This window comes from Phodopus roborovskii, unplaced genomic scaffold, assembly GCF_943737965.1.
Source record: "Phodopus roborovskii unplaced genomic scaffold, PHOROB, whole genome shotgun sequence".
Classification (NCBI taxonomy): domain Eukaryota; kingdom Metazoa; phylum Chordata; class Mammalia; order Rodentia; family Cricetidae; genus Phodopus; species Phodopus roborovskii.
Window position 1 is genome coordinate 15,095,540 of NW_026125281.1, and position 14,480 is coordinate 15,110,019.

Genomic DNA, 14,480 nt, shown 5'->3' on the forward strand with positions numbered 1-14,480 from the left:
TTTGTGAACCTGGAAAACAGCAGAAATACCAGTCGGCCACTGCTGCAGCTCCAATTATGGCTCTGCTGTCTGTCTCCCATGGGACTCAGAGGAGCTTGTGTTCTGGGATTCTCACTGAGAGGGTTGTTACCACCTCCTGGCTCCAGGTGCAGCCTGCAGCCGGAAGGCAACAGGCAGCAAGAGGCACAAACAGTGCTGAGAGGCAAGACAGACATGCTCTACTATTTACAATTATGGCTGCTTGCTGGCTGGAAATATCAGTCCACCACAATCAAATTACAGTGTAGTGGGGCACTATCAAGAAATAAATTTTAACAATGTGTATACTAAATAATAATTGTCTGTCTATTAATGTGGTACTAAAAAGGCCCAGAAGGGGCAGAGATCAGAGCTGAATTATGTATTAAGGAAGAATGGAGCAGACTCAGTAAGTAAACTAGCTTTCCTAAATTTCAAAGACAAGTTTAAATTCCGCCATTCATTCTATGTTTAAATAATTTTATATCTGCATTACTATCATTTTTAAACTACATTTAAATGCTTAACTGCATCATAAGTCATTATACCATTGAGGATTTCTGCTCACCTCCTGAGATATCTCTCCCTCCTTTCAATTAGGAAATGAACTAGAGTCATGCAGTGGTGGCACACCTTTAACCCCAGCTCTGGGAGGTAGAGACAGGTGGATCTCTGTGAGTTCGAAGCCAGCCTGGTCTACAGAGCAAGTTTCAGGGCAACATAGAGAAACACTGTCTCGAAAAGCCAAAATCAAACCAAACCAAAACAAAAAAGAAGAAAGTAGTATAAAAACACTGCAAATCAAAGCTACTGTCAATGTGGAAATTGGAATTATATATGTTTTCCTGGAACTGACACAGGTATGGTAAATACAGAGTGTGTCATTAAGGCTGTTAGGATTTAAAGTACAAAATGATGCACAAACAGTACAGTTCAACTAAATAAAATTACAGCCTTCCAGATGTTCTGCCACCACGCCTAAAACAGTGGGGTGAGATGGTGGCCTTGCTCAGGCGCAATAATGGTGGGGGGGCCCACTTGGCGATAACAGGTCTGCCTTAATGCCATTAGTCACATCACATTTAATACCATCGTGATATTTGCCAGTTTATATGGATGCTTTAGAAAAAAAAAAAAAAAGAGTTTGATTGTAGATGGGAATTTTAACTTATTCTAAAACTAGTATAGAGTTCATACTCCAAGTACTAGCCAGAAGGGTTTATAAAGTACTAAGGTGTTTCCATGGCAACCAGCTGCTTTGCAGCAGTGAGATCTGTTCATGTACTTCTCATATCCCAGAGACCTCATGGGGATGGGGGTGAGAGGGGATGCCTGAATTTTGGATTTTTAGGGTCAGGACCAATGATAATTTGGGGCAGGGCTTTTAATCTTATGAGAATGTCAGTTGGGAAGCCAGCTTTGATATTTGAAAGTTACCTAATCTTAAATGTATCCTTACTTCTTGGTTTGCCTAACAGCATGAGGACATCAGCAATGTTTTCTTCAGGATATGCTGGTGCTAAAATGAGGCCCCAAATTCACTTTAAGACATGCTATGACTGAGACAATCCGACTGCAAACTTCTGTTGCTGGATCTGGGGGAAAATGGGCTGCTGGGGCAAAGACGGGACCTTGTAACCTCATGCATGCTGCAATGAGGGGCCATGGTTCCCCAGGAGGTTCCTGTGTGCTGAGGGGTGAATGATTCGTGGTTAATGTCTAGTGGTGACTTATACACCCTTCCATTCACATAAGGCAGAGCCTCTCCTCAGCTGGAAACAAAGGGAGACTATCACATGCCTCCTGAAGTGGGGTGGAGAGGGTCATCATTGGGCATAGTTCTTCAAAGAAATGTGTCCATTCTGCTGTGCTTCAAACGTAATTCCCACTGAGGGCACACACAACGGCATCCTTATGTCTCACATCACCCTTTAGAGTAACACTGACATTTGGACAGAGTATGGTGAGACGATGGACATGACTAGCAGATGGCCTCACTCAGGTTAACTAAGCTTGCAAAGCCTTCTTCTTGAGGAGAAGATAGCACTACAGGGATGGACCTGGCTCTGCTCTGGCTTTCTGATCTGTCTGGAAGGGGCAGAGTAGGGATTAATGAGATCATCTTGGGAATGTTTTACAAAGGGTACATGTCATAATTATCGCTGCTATTTGTCAGTATTACTAACATTAAAATTTAGACAGTATCCATCCCATCCTCCACTGTGTGTGTGTGTGTGTGTGTGTGTGTGTGTGTGTGTGTGTGTTGGGGGAGGATGACTCATATCCATCTTTACAAATGATGAAATGATGTCACTGAGATGGCTTAAAGGAATGTTTGAAGAGCATAGACACCTTAAGCTTTGCTTTGAATAAAACTAGCAAAAAGGTGCTACCCAACTTTGTTGATGTATGAAAAGGATAGAAACCACATCACACATGTATAAAAGGCAAACTGTTCTAAGCAGTGTCATAATGGCAAATGCTAGGTCTCTATCTCTTTGCCTCTGTTTCTCCTTGTGGAGGATCAATCTAAGCTCCTTATCCATGTTGGGCCAACTCTAGCACTGAGCTGCAGCCTGGTCTTAGAAATTCTTTCTTCCAAAAGTTACCTTATGCTCTACAGTAAATAAGAACAATTTAAATTATTCTAATAAATGACTCAGTCTCTATAATATTTTTCAAAGCCTATGTATAGACTAAGTATAATGCTTAGTTTTCCCCCAATGAATGCTGTCTTAGTTAGGGTTTCTATTGCTATGAAGTGACACCATGACCATGGCAGCTCTTATAAAGAAAACCATTAAATTGGGACTGGCTTACTGTTTCACAGGTTTAGCCCATTATCATCATAATGGGAAGAAAGGCAACATGGAGGCGGTCAGTGTGCTGGAGAGGTAGCTGAGAGTTCTACAACTTGATCCACAGGCAAAAGGAAGTAACTGTCACAGTGGGTGTGGTTTGATCATATATGAGATTGAAAAGCCTGTCTCTACAGTGACACACTTACTCCAACAAGGCCACCCCTCCTATTAGTGCCACTCCCAATGGTCAAAGCTTTCAAACAAGTGAGTCTATGAGGCCATACCTATTTGAAACACTACATTCCATTTCCTGGCCCCCATAGATTTTTAGCCATAACATAATGCAAAGTGCATTTAGTCCAACTTCAAAAGTCCCTATAATCGATCACAATCTCAGCAATGTTTAAAAGTCTAAAGTTCAAAGTCTCTTCTGAGATTCAAGCAATTAACTGTAATCCCCTATAGAAATCAAAATCAAAACACAGATCACATATTTATAACATGTAATGGCACAGGCCATGCATTACCACTCTAAAGTGGAAGAAAGGAACAATAGTGAGGAAATGCTGGACCAAAGTAAGACTGAAAAACACCCAGGCAAACTCTAAACTCTGCATCTCCATGTCTGATGTCAAAATGTTCTTCAGCTTTCCAACTCCTTTCAGGCTTGTTGACTGCAACACAATTCTTTCTCTTGGGTTGGTTCCACTCCATATTAGTAGTTTTCCTTGCTAGGTAGCCTGTGGTCCTGGAAACTTGAACATCTTGGGGTCTCCAAGGCAATCCAGGCTTCACCTTCACAGCTTCATGCAATGGCCTCTCTGGGCCTCCACACAAGAGCACCCCAGCTATTTACCTGGTCTTAGTGGTTTTCCTTAATTGTGGAGGAAGATTCTATAACCTCCTTCTTCTAGCCTTGACCATAAATCCAGAACCACATGATTGAAGCTGCCAAGTCCTGCTACTTGCTAGGGCTGGAACATGGCCTCCTCGTTCAATTATACTTTCTGTTTTCAATGACTTCCTTCAATGCCTAAGCTTGGCTGTCCTGAAACTGGGTGCATAGATCAGGCTGGCCTCAATCAAGGCCCCAGCCTTTGGAGTGCTGGGATTAAAGATATGCAGCACCACACCCAGCTTTTCTTTAGTTTCTCTTTTATAAGTTGGAACCTTATAGCTCAGTGGGATCATGCCCTGAAGCTACCAATCCTTTTAACCCATTTCTTAATCCATTTATCTCCTCGAACAAAAAGTTTTGTAACATTCCATTTCCTGGCAATTCTTTTCTCCTTAAATTGTACATTTTGTATTTTTCCTTGCTCAGCTTGATCCTTTTCATTATAAATCTTAATTAGAGTTATCACTAGTAACCACACAACAGAATCTATACTAGTCTATGTGGAGATTTCCTCTGCCAATGGAATTAACCAAATATCTTCCCTTTAGCCTCAGGCAGACTCTTCAGACAAAGGCAAAGAGCAGCCATATTCTTCACTAAAATATCACAAGAATGGTCTCAAGACAACATAGTAAAATCCTCTGAAACCTCTTGAGCCAAGTTGCTGCAGTTTAAATAACTCTGAGCACCACTGTCTTCCATGCTGCTACTGACAGAGCCCATTTAGCAGTGCTGAAAGCATTCATTCCCCTGTTTTTCTAACCAAATCAGCAAAGTCCAAATTCCTCCAAACGAAACCATAGTCAGCCCATCTCCAGTACCAGCTTCTGCTTTAGTTAGGGTTCCGATTGCTGTGAAGAGACACCATGACCATCACATATCTTATAAAGAAAAACCTTTAATTGGGTAGATTATCATCATGGCAGGGGGCAAGCAGCATGGAGGCAGACAGGGTACAGGAGAGGTAGCTGAGAGGTCTATATTTTGATCCACAGCCAACAGGAAGTGAACCGTAATACTAGGTATGGCTTGAGCATATATGAATCCTCAAAGCCTGCCTCCACAGTGACATACTTGCCTTCAACAAGGCCATACCTAAAGTGCCATTTACTATGGGCCAAGCACTCACTTACGTAAGTCTATTGGGGCCATACCTATGCAAACCACAAGTGTCTTTTCAAAGTGACATTAATTTGAGCCTTATTTTTGTTTGTGGTCTACATATCATAGGAAACTGAATCCTAAAACAAAACCATAGCCTCTAATAGGAAAAAGAGTGAAAAAGGAAAGAGACACCTTTCGGATACTCATCAGAAGTCAATGCTTGTGAGTTCAGATTCCACTACACCTTGCTGTGGGAAGGAAGTCCACCCAAGCCCTCACAAGTAAACTTAGCCATAAAACTGTGTTAGACATGAAGACACTATTTCAGAAGCACAATGGAAGAAAGCAGCCATCAGATGAAAACATCAGTCATCTACCTTTAGATCCCCAATGCAAAAGACAAAGTTGAGAAAGAACCCCAATTTCCTCAGTACTGTAGAACTAATAGCCTAGACACAGACGACCTTCAAGGGATTAAATACTTTATGAACCCTTTATACTAAAATCCACTGACTCCAGTGGGTGATGTAAGAAGATGCCTGCAATGGGCAGGATTCAGACTCCATAGTAGCTGTGAAATAAAACCACTCAGCTATGAAGGTTTTTATTTCAGCTTCTCCTGTCTTTTGTTGAACCATCTGATTGTAACCCTAAAACTTCAGAACCATACTGAGAGGTTTTACTGCTGTTAACAGAACTGGTTTCTCATGCTGTCAGAGAAAGTATTCATGCACAGGAGAGTATAAAACAGCAAAAGCACAACAGATTTATAAGGGATCTTGGTTACAGGGGAGCTGATGAACATCCAAAGGCCAGGGTTAAAAGAAAAAAACTGTGCTTGATAGTTTTCACACAAAATATTGCTTCAGAGACACCCTGATTGATGCCTTTCCTCTCGCATACTGCCACCAAACACAAAGGCCGTATTCTAAGATGATGTTTGTAAGCCAGTATTCTAAGATGATATTTAGTTTTCTTGATATTTAGTTTTCTTGTCAGTTGCACACATTCCAGCGCACAGAGATACAAACCGTCCTAAAGTTTGGGAAATGAGAGAACTATCACATGGTTTAATACATTAAGCATCCTTACAGATAGCACCCTGGAACTCCAACCCTGAACTCCAACCTCTTCCCAAAATAAAGGGATACAGATAACCTTTACAGTAAGAAAGTTGAATTCACAGTTCACAATTTCACTATGAAAGACGAACATTCTTGTCTAGAAATATCACTTTATTGGAGGCATTATAAACTAGATATATGATTTTAAACATTATTTGGAACTGAGAATTTATCATATTTGTCAAATAATGTTGACTGTTGAGGAGTACTAGGGAGAAAGAAGATTGTTTTATATAGATTGGATGTTCACATACATGCAGTAAAGTGAGATTTAATGAAGAAACTAAATTATGATCATTCCTTAAACCAATTATGAAATGGATATAATCTGAACATATTAAACGGGGTAAATTTTGATATGATCTGTACATTGACTAAAATATATAAAATTTTCTTTAATTCCATTTTATCAGCACTTATTTGACATATCTCTAAGCCACCCAAGGTTGTAGGTACTGGGGACTAAGTAGTAGGTATTAGGGAATGCTGCCACTGGACAAATCTTTTAACCTTACCAATGCTGGCAGTCTCAAACAAGTAATCTGGAAGCTAGGTGGTCCTGCTGTGGACCTTGACGACATGAGCATGACCTCTCTGAGGACATGTAGCAAACATGCCTAAAGTGGGACAACTGATTCGCTTATTGGCTTGGTGCACTATCAAAAAGTTGAGTTGATGGACATTTCCCACCCCATGGTGGACTGTGGTAGAGAGGCTCCGTTCATCTCTCCATACTGGGAAGCAAAGGAGAGGAAGGGGCTGTGTCCCATGGCCAGGGCACTGCCCTGATTGCCTAGCCCCTTCTCACTGGGCTCCCCACCCTAAAAGCTCTATCAGTACCCAGCCTATCCCAGCCTGGGTAGCAGCACACTTTTGATATGAGGGCCCCTAAAATCCAAACTAGAGCATTTGATATCCAAACCACGGCAGTAGACAAAAGGCAACAACTTCCTTGGTCCAGAAAAACCTTTCTGAAATCTAATCTTACTAAACAACATGGGTTCCAAATCAGAAGAAAATGTTCATTTCCAGGAGCCACGAAGCTGCTGACATCAGAAATCATCACTCCTTTGCTTCCGGACAAGGTGATTAAGAGGGGCAGGTCTGCAACCAAACAAGTCGTGCTGAAACCTTAAATTTTGCCTTCTGATTACACAGTACTGCTATTGTTAGAATTAAGTGAGCAAATACACATGAATAGCTCTCTACCACGTCCAGCCCCTGGGAACTGCCAATGGAGGCAAAGCAAAATAGAAACTCTGTAACTGCCCTTGCAATATATTGTAAACCACTGCCACACAAAGCTGTGTGTCCATTTGCATCCCATTCTCTATATAAAGGACACAGGAAAAGGAACCAATCTCAATCTCTCTCTCTCCCCCTCCCTCCTTCCCTCTCTTCCTCTCCTCTGCTCTCTCTTCCCACTTCTCCCCACCCTCACTAGCAAGTCCATTCCTTCACTGGCACTAGAGCCTAATTCTTTGGACTGGAGACCAGCTGAGGCGTTCGACCTCATGGACTGAATAACTGCTGGGTTCTTGGACATCATTCTAATAAAGACCCCTGTGCAGGCACGCACATGCACTCATGCGTGTGCATGTGTATGTGTGTGTGTGAGTGTGTCTGAGAGAGAGAGAAAGAGAGAGAGAAGAGAGGAAGGGAAGAAGGGAGGAGGGAGGGATTCATCTATAATTTCTGTTACTGTAGAAAACCCTGACTCATATAGTACTTCAAAGCCAGGTTTCAGCAGAATTAAAAATAAGGGTATCAATCAGATGCAAGTGTCAATCATCATAGAATACTCAGGAACACAACTGTGCATTTAAAATTAATAAGGCACACAGCAAATATGCATGTCAAGTATCATTCCAAGGGTGCAGTGGGGGAAACCCCAGTAAGCTACAAATTTGGTTTAAAATGTCTTCAAGTGATCTCTTAATTTTCCCATTTGTTAAAGCAGATTTAAAGTGGCATACTCATAATCATTTTTCTGTATTGCGCTTATCATCTCTTAATCAAATGCTTAGTAACTAAAGGCTGCTAAAAATAAGAATGCTCTCAAAGGCTCTAACTGAGGCAGGACACGTTGCCTGATATTCTTGTTGACCGCCCTTGAGAGGGCACGTGATCCCATTATGAAAAAGATGCTGTTGTCACATGAGGTAAACTAGTGTGTGCTACTGAATTTGAGTGGCCTAAGGATGGCAGGTGGGGCAAACCACTGCCAGAAAATCCAACAGCAGGTACGTCACAGAGACATCGATGCTGGAGGGGGAGAAAAGCACACAGTCTTCAAATGGTTAATAGAAAAATGTGCCAGTGATGCTCCTAGACATTTCCTCATTCCTTCTAAAAGCAGATGTGTAGCCCGTTGACAATTCCTCATTCCTTCTAAAAGCAGATGTGTAGCCCGTTGGTCCTGATCAGAACATACACATTTTTCTGAATTTCAAGATGATTGTAAAAGCCCTGTGTAAGTTTTCTAAGACTCTCAATGGTTAACTAAAAGGTGTCACTCCCTCCTCTCAAAGAAAAACACATTTTAAAATTAAACACACACACACACACACACACACACACACACACACACATATATATATATATATATATATATATATATATCACCAATTGTTGAACTAGAAGCAGGAAAAGAAGCCCTAGCTATCTTTTCTTCCCTGTTTTAATAGATTCAGAATCTCCATCTAACCCAGAGGTCCATCCAGCACTGGACCCATGAAGCATGAGTTAACATACAACTGGAAGCTGTCAGGAAGTATGAACACTGGTGGGGAGGCAATGCCTGAGCTTCGGTGTGTGTACTTTGGAGATGGACCTTGTCCAATCTATATTTAGAAGGCAGCTCTGGATTAGGCCAATCGCTAATAATCCAACACGAGTGGTCAGACCTTTGCATCGGAAGGAAACAGCCAATTGGAGCCAAAATCACAACTCTAGGGGAGCTGAATTCTGAACAAAAATAATTCTTGGATTCAGTTGAGTCTGCAGGCATCTCCCCATTTTCTCCTACTTTTCAGTACTGGAGAGCAATCCCAGAGCCCTGCAAATAGTAGACAAGTGATACCCACCCCCCAGCTTTTCAAAGAGCATCATTATTGACATTTGTGCTCTAATTGCTACTTCATATGACTTATTTACAGTTTAAGCCCAAGTCCTACAAATTGATTTTATTTGAGAGTAAATTTGGCGGTATGTATCTGGTATATACAATATGATGTCAAAAGATATATATCATTATGAAGATAGTGACTGTCCCAGACCAAATAAATGGATCTATCATCTTACAGTTACTAGTTTTTGTTTTATGCCTGTGGGAAGGGCAGCAAAAACATACTTAATTAGCGACATTATTAGATGATATTCTCTAATGAACTACAGCCTTCATAACTATACCATGACATTTGGTGGAAAGCAACCTATAGATAACACGAGGTTTCTGCTTTTTTGTTTTTTCCCTTTTCATTTCTGACTTCACTGTCCCCTTTCTTCCTCCACCCAGGGAGAGGGTGAATGGGCTGCCATCTTTCACTGACATCTCAGGGCTGGTATGTGAGCCCCAGACACTGGGTTTTATTCAAGCTGCTGCTGTCATATTGAGGAAGGCAGTTGAGAAACACTGGCCTCTCTTTTCCTGTGTTAGTTCTAATGTCCCAGACACCTGAAATCCTCTTTACTGAGCCAAGGCACATATCCAGAGCTAAAACCAACTTGATACTCATAATGTGTTTTTTAATCTTCCAGAATGCTGCAAAAGAAATGAACTGCAGTCCAATGGGTCATGATCAGGACCTGTTATGCACTCACACACTAACAGACTAGGCATGCACACTCTCCCAAAGCAAGACGCAGGATACTACTTTGAATAGGTACAAATGTAGGGCTAAGAAGCCTTCCCTCGGGGAGGGAAAGCTGAAGTGGAACTTTCCTCACAAAGAGGGCCTGACTCAGGTTCTACTTGCAGCTCTCTTTGCTGTCAGAGGTCTCGATGATTTCCAGAAGAAAGGATGTTATCACCCCCATTATCCTTTCTACATTAGGCCTATGAAGATGCCACTTTAGCATGGCCACCCAAGAACTACCGAATAAAGTTTCCATTCCAAGAACGGCTACGGAGCTGCAAGTGCAAGCTGCTTCCATCCACTTCAGGATGGTATGTTCTTAGGACTAGCTTATGCTCAGGGATTCAAAAGTTGCTAGGACTTTTAGCCAAACCTGCAGGGTTAGAAGAAAGTCATTCCTGCTTCCCCGCATTCTCTGGTGTGTTTGAGTCAATGATTGTGGTTTTAATGGCAAGTTTTGAAATGATTTTCTCATATAATTTGAAATAAGGCATAAAAATGCTTAAAGGAAGTACTAATTTCAGCAGCACTTGTACACAGATGGTGCTGAGCTTGAATAAAACCATGAGCTAAATAGACTTCTCCCTACTCTCTAAGTAGCCTGTCTCGGGTATTCTGCTATAGACAGAAAGATGGCCAATAAGCACATTTCATGTTAAGTTGTAAAGACAATTGTTATATGAATTACAGATTTGCTGCTAATGGGTAAACATTAGAGGATTCTGATAACACACACACACACACACACACACACACACAAAGAGAGAGAGAGAGAGAGAGAGAGAGAAGCCAACCCTAAACTGCAGCGAGCCAGGCATACAGTGGAAAAGTTACAGACACTGACTTGGGATAAGACTGGAGAGGTTAGATAAGTGGTAGCTCTGTAATTTAAATTAATCAACACAAAGGCGACACTGCTGAACAAGTCAGGAGCAGGGAAATGAGACAATAAAAACTTCTGATTGATAATCGGGCTGGTTTGAGAATACAGGCTAATAGCAGAAACAGGCACAGGGCTAAATCAGTAACAGAGTCTTCTAGGAAGGAAAGTTGGTCACAGCACAGGCTGCCTCAGGGGAGGGTCAGCAGGACCTGATACCTGAAGGGACACCAGGTGAAGGTCAGTCACCTAGGAGGCTTTGTCTCTAAAGGCATCCCCACTGACCACCACACAGAAAGTTGCCCGACTGGTCAGGGATGAAATGAGAAGGTAGCTTTGAATGTGTCCTATAGAGTTAAATCCACTGTCTTAGTTTCTTCTACTGTTGTTTTGAGAAAGTATCCTGACCAAAGCAACTTTGAGAGGAAGGATTCCTTCTGCCTACCCTAGTGAAGGAGTCAAGGCGCAGGGCTTGAAGAAGCATGTCACACAGAGTCTGTATCAAGAACAGCTAGTCATGAGCGCATGCTAATGCTTAGCTCCTCTTCTCTATTTCATACCCTTCAGTATCGCCTGTCTAGAGAGTGATCTAATGGTAGCGATGGATTTTTCTCTTATCAATTAGCCTCATGAAGAAAATCCCTTACAGGCATGCCCGGATGCCCACAGATTCTGGCAAGTTCACAATTAATACATTACCATTTCAAGACAGTGATTCGTGGAGAGTATAGAGACCAGACATCATAGAAGCAATTGTTTGCCCTCCATTGACAAAGAGGAAATACTTTCGGGCTTTCTGCCACACCTTCAAGAGTGGATTTATTTACTTTTAAAGAAACTTCTTTATTTTTAAAGAACTGAGTTTTTAGTACGTTTTCATCTTATGTTATTGAAGAGAAAGACCAAAGCGGGGTTGGGGGATACTGGCCAACCACATGGTCCTTTGCGTATGTATCTCCTTGCCACATCTCAGTACATAGATCATTCTTTTACTCCATGCTTAGAAATGGCAGTAGACACTCAGTGGTTTTGGGAAAAACAAGCTTTGCATTCTTTTTGGCCCACAGCAGCAACCATAGTTGCCCATTTCTTCTAATGTGCAGACTCTTAGAGTCTCACCCTCCCCACTCCCTGCCCCCAGTTCTTAGCTTTATAAACTCTCTCTTTCCTTTCTTAAATATAGGGAATCATTCCAGCATCACACCAGGTATTCCCATTTCTCTATAACCTTTCCGTTCTATTTTCTTCACTGCACAGTTCCCACAACCAATGTTTCTGTTGCATGTATCACGCCTTTACTGTAGAGAAATCAACTAGTGTCAAGGTTAGAGAGGTTTGACATTAGAGCCCAGGGTTTAATCACAAGGTTGCCCTTTGGTCTGAGGTTTAATCTCTTTGATCCCTGCTGCAAAGTGAATTGGACAATTGATGCTCTCCATAGGCCTACGTATCAAAGGCTGGATTCCCAGGGGATGATACTGCGCAGTGACATGCCGGGTAGCAGAAGTCAAGTCACCAGCGGAGTATACTTTAGGAGACTACAGCAAGTCACCCTCTCTTCTTCCTCTTTTGTTCTTAGTCCTAAAGGGGCCATATTGCTGGGTCACATGTTCCCCTTTACTACCAAATGGCACTTTCACGTAAAAATAATGGATCTGCCAATCAGACTGGAACCTCCAAACTGTGAGTCAAAGTAAACCTTTTCTCTCTACATTGTACTTCAGGCATCTTGCTATGCTGTTGAAAGGCTGGCGAACATAGTCCTACCTCCCTCATCTACACGCGAAGATTCTAAGGCTGGCTTTTAGGGCATGTATGAAGGACAGATGAGTATGAGTCACCTCCAGCACAGTGCTCATCTCCACACTGTGGACTCAGATGCAGCCTGACCTTCTTTTCCGTGTGACTACACTGACCATGATACTAATCACAATCTGTCTCTATGGAGATAACTCTGAATGATTGACAATGGCGTACACAAGGCAACAGAATCACTCTTTTACTTGATTAAAAAAAAAAAAAAGACTTGATTAGTCTTTTACTTGATTTTTTAAATGTGCCATATATCTTAACTGGTAACTCAGTAATCATAATCAATAGTTCTTTTGAACCTCACAAGAAATGTATCCTAAATCTTCGAAATGAGTGTTATAGTTCCCGTTTGGCAGGACAATTTTCTTTTAAAGCACAGGCCATCTAGCTATCTCTTACAGAAAGCTCTCTAGAATGAACATCTAAAACCTTAACTGCTTGTTCAAGAGAATGCCCTATCTGTCTCCTCCTCTTAAAAGTTCTGGCTGGCCCGAAGGCACGTGAGTCTCATTAGAGTAGCTGACTTGCCCTGGTTCCTGAGGAGATCTTGCTCAAGGTCAGCAGAGAGGGCCCAAGGGGAGCCCCACCTGACTGTGCTGGGGAACCTGAGCTCTGAGTCATTCTCTTGGCAAAGAGCTGCTCTGGGAAGAGAAAAGCCAGAGGTGCTGGTGTGAAAGGAAGCTGAGTCACTGCCGGGAACACAGGGCTCTTTATGGAGGAAACTTTGAAAAAGGGGGTTTGTGGAAAGTTAGCATGCCTTTTCAGTCGGGATCACTTAACACCAGAAAGTGTGCAAGGGCTATGCTCACTCCCAGTGATTCCTCAAGCATCTAGTAGGCAAAATAAAAAAGAATACAATCTACCGCACGCAAGTTCTTAAAAAGTTATCTTTCCAAGGAGAAATTGACTTTATCAGTTACTTCAGTTTGATTAAGATAGCAAGAAACTACAAACAAAGGGACCTTTAAGCCTGCTCCCTGAAACTGCGGCCTCATGAGGGCCTCTCAGTAACTGGCACCCTCAACTCTTTTAAAATTGACTGAGGTCGCATGCTCAGGGCTTCTCATGTTCTAGGAAAATTAAACTTAGAAAAATGAAGAAAAAGCCTGTAAGATCATTTTATATCCTATTACTCGATGACTTCACCTCTCATTCTAGTTTCTATGAACAGGGAGGAGTCATTTCAAACACCCAGTGTGTACTCTAAAACAATGTCATCCTCAATGCACTGTTGAGAACAACGGAAAATGCTAGTGATGTGATTATATATGTACTGGTCATGCCGCTAACCCAGACATAATGCTTGCACTTAGGTAAGAATGAAGGTCAATGAGGCTGAGATACAATAAGCAGTCAGTAGGTCTGCGTGCCACTTATGAGAAAACTGTAAACGGTTATAAACACAACTCTAAGTAATTTTTCCACGCTGAGCTGACCCAATCAGAATTAAGCAGAGGCAGGCTAAGAGCTGGTGCCTATAGCTCAGCTGATATGTGGCATCTTTCTAACCATACACACATAAAATCTGGCTCAGTAGCTCTGATGAAATGCCTCACAATTGCTTGGCCTGGGAAGAGAACTGACTGCTATCCGTAGACAGCAAAAAGGGCCAGGGCTGCAGTTTGCTTGACCTGCACTGTCTATCTGGTGCTCTCTCTCCTGGTCTCTGAGCTGGAATTCAGGCTCCGTTCTCACCACTCTGAGTCTCACGATGAGCATCAACAAAGTTGCCCACATCAGCTCCCAGGACCCACCTCATCATCTCCTGCCGGATCTCAGACAGTCTGCTTCTCATTCAGGAGCAAACTGTTCACTTTTTAATACTGTCTCCAAATCCAGGCACATGACTGGGAACTTTTGAATACCTGGGAGGAGAGTGACAGGTACTACGGTACATAGCAATTGTAATTCTTAGCACATATGCAGATAAGATATGAGAAATGGCAGTGGTGGGGCTTATCTGTTTACTTAGGGGCTGAGAGCAAA

General features: G+C 42.1%; 1 protein-coding gene across 3 annotated transcripts in view; it reads right to left on the bottom strand.

Moving 5' to 3' along the window:
- Positions 1-14,480, bottom strand: part of Fam110b (family with sequence similarity 110 member B) — a 121,315-nt gene that overhangs the window by 39,366 nt on the left and 67,469 nt on the right. The gene's annotated exons all lie outside the window — the stretch shown is intronic.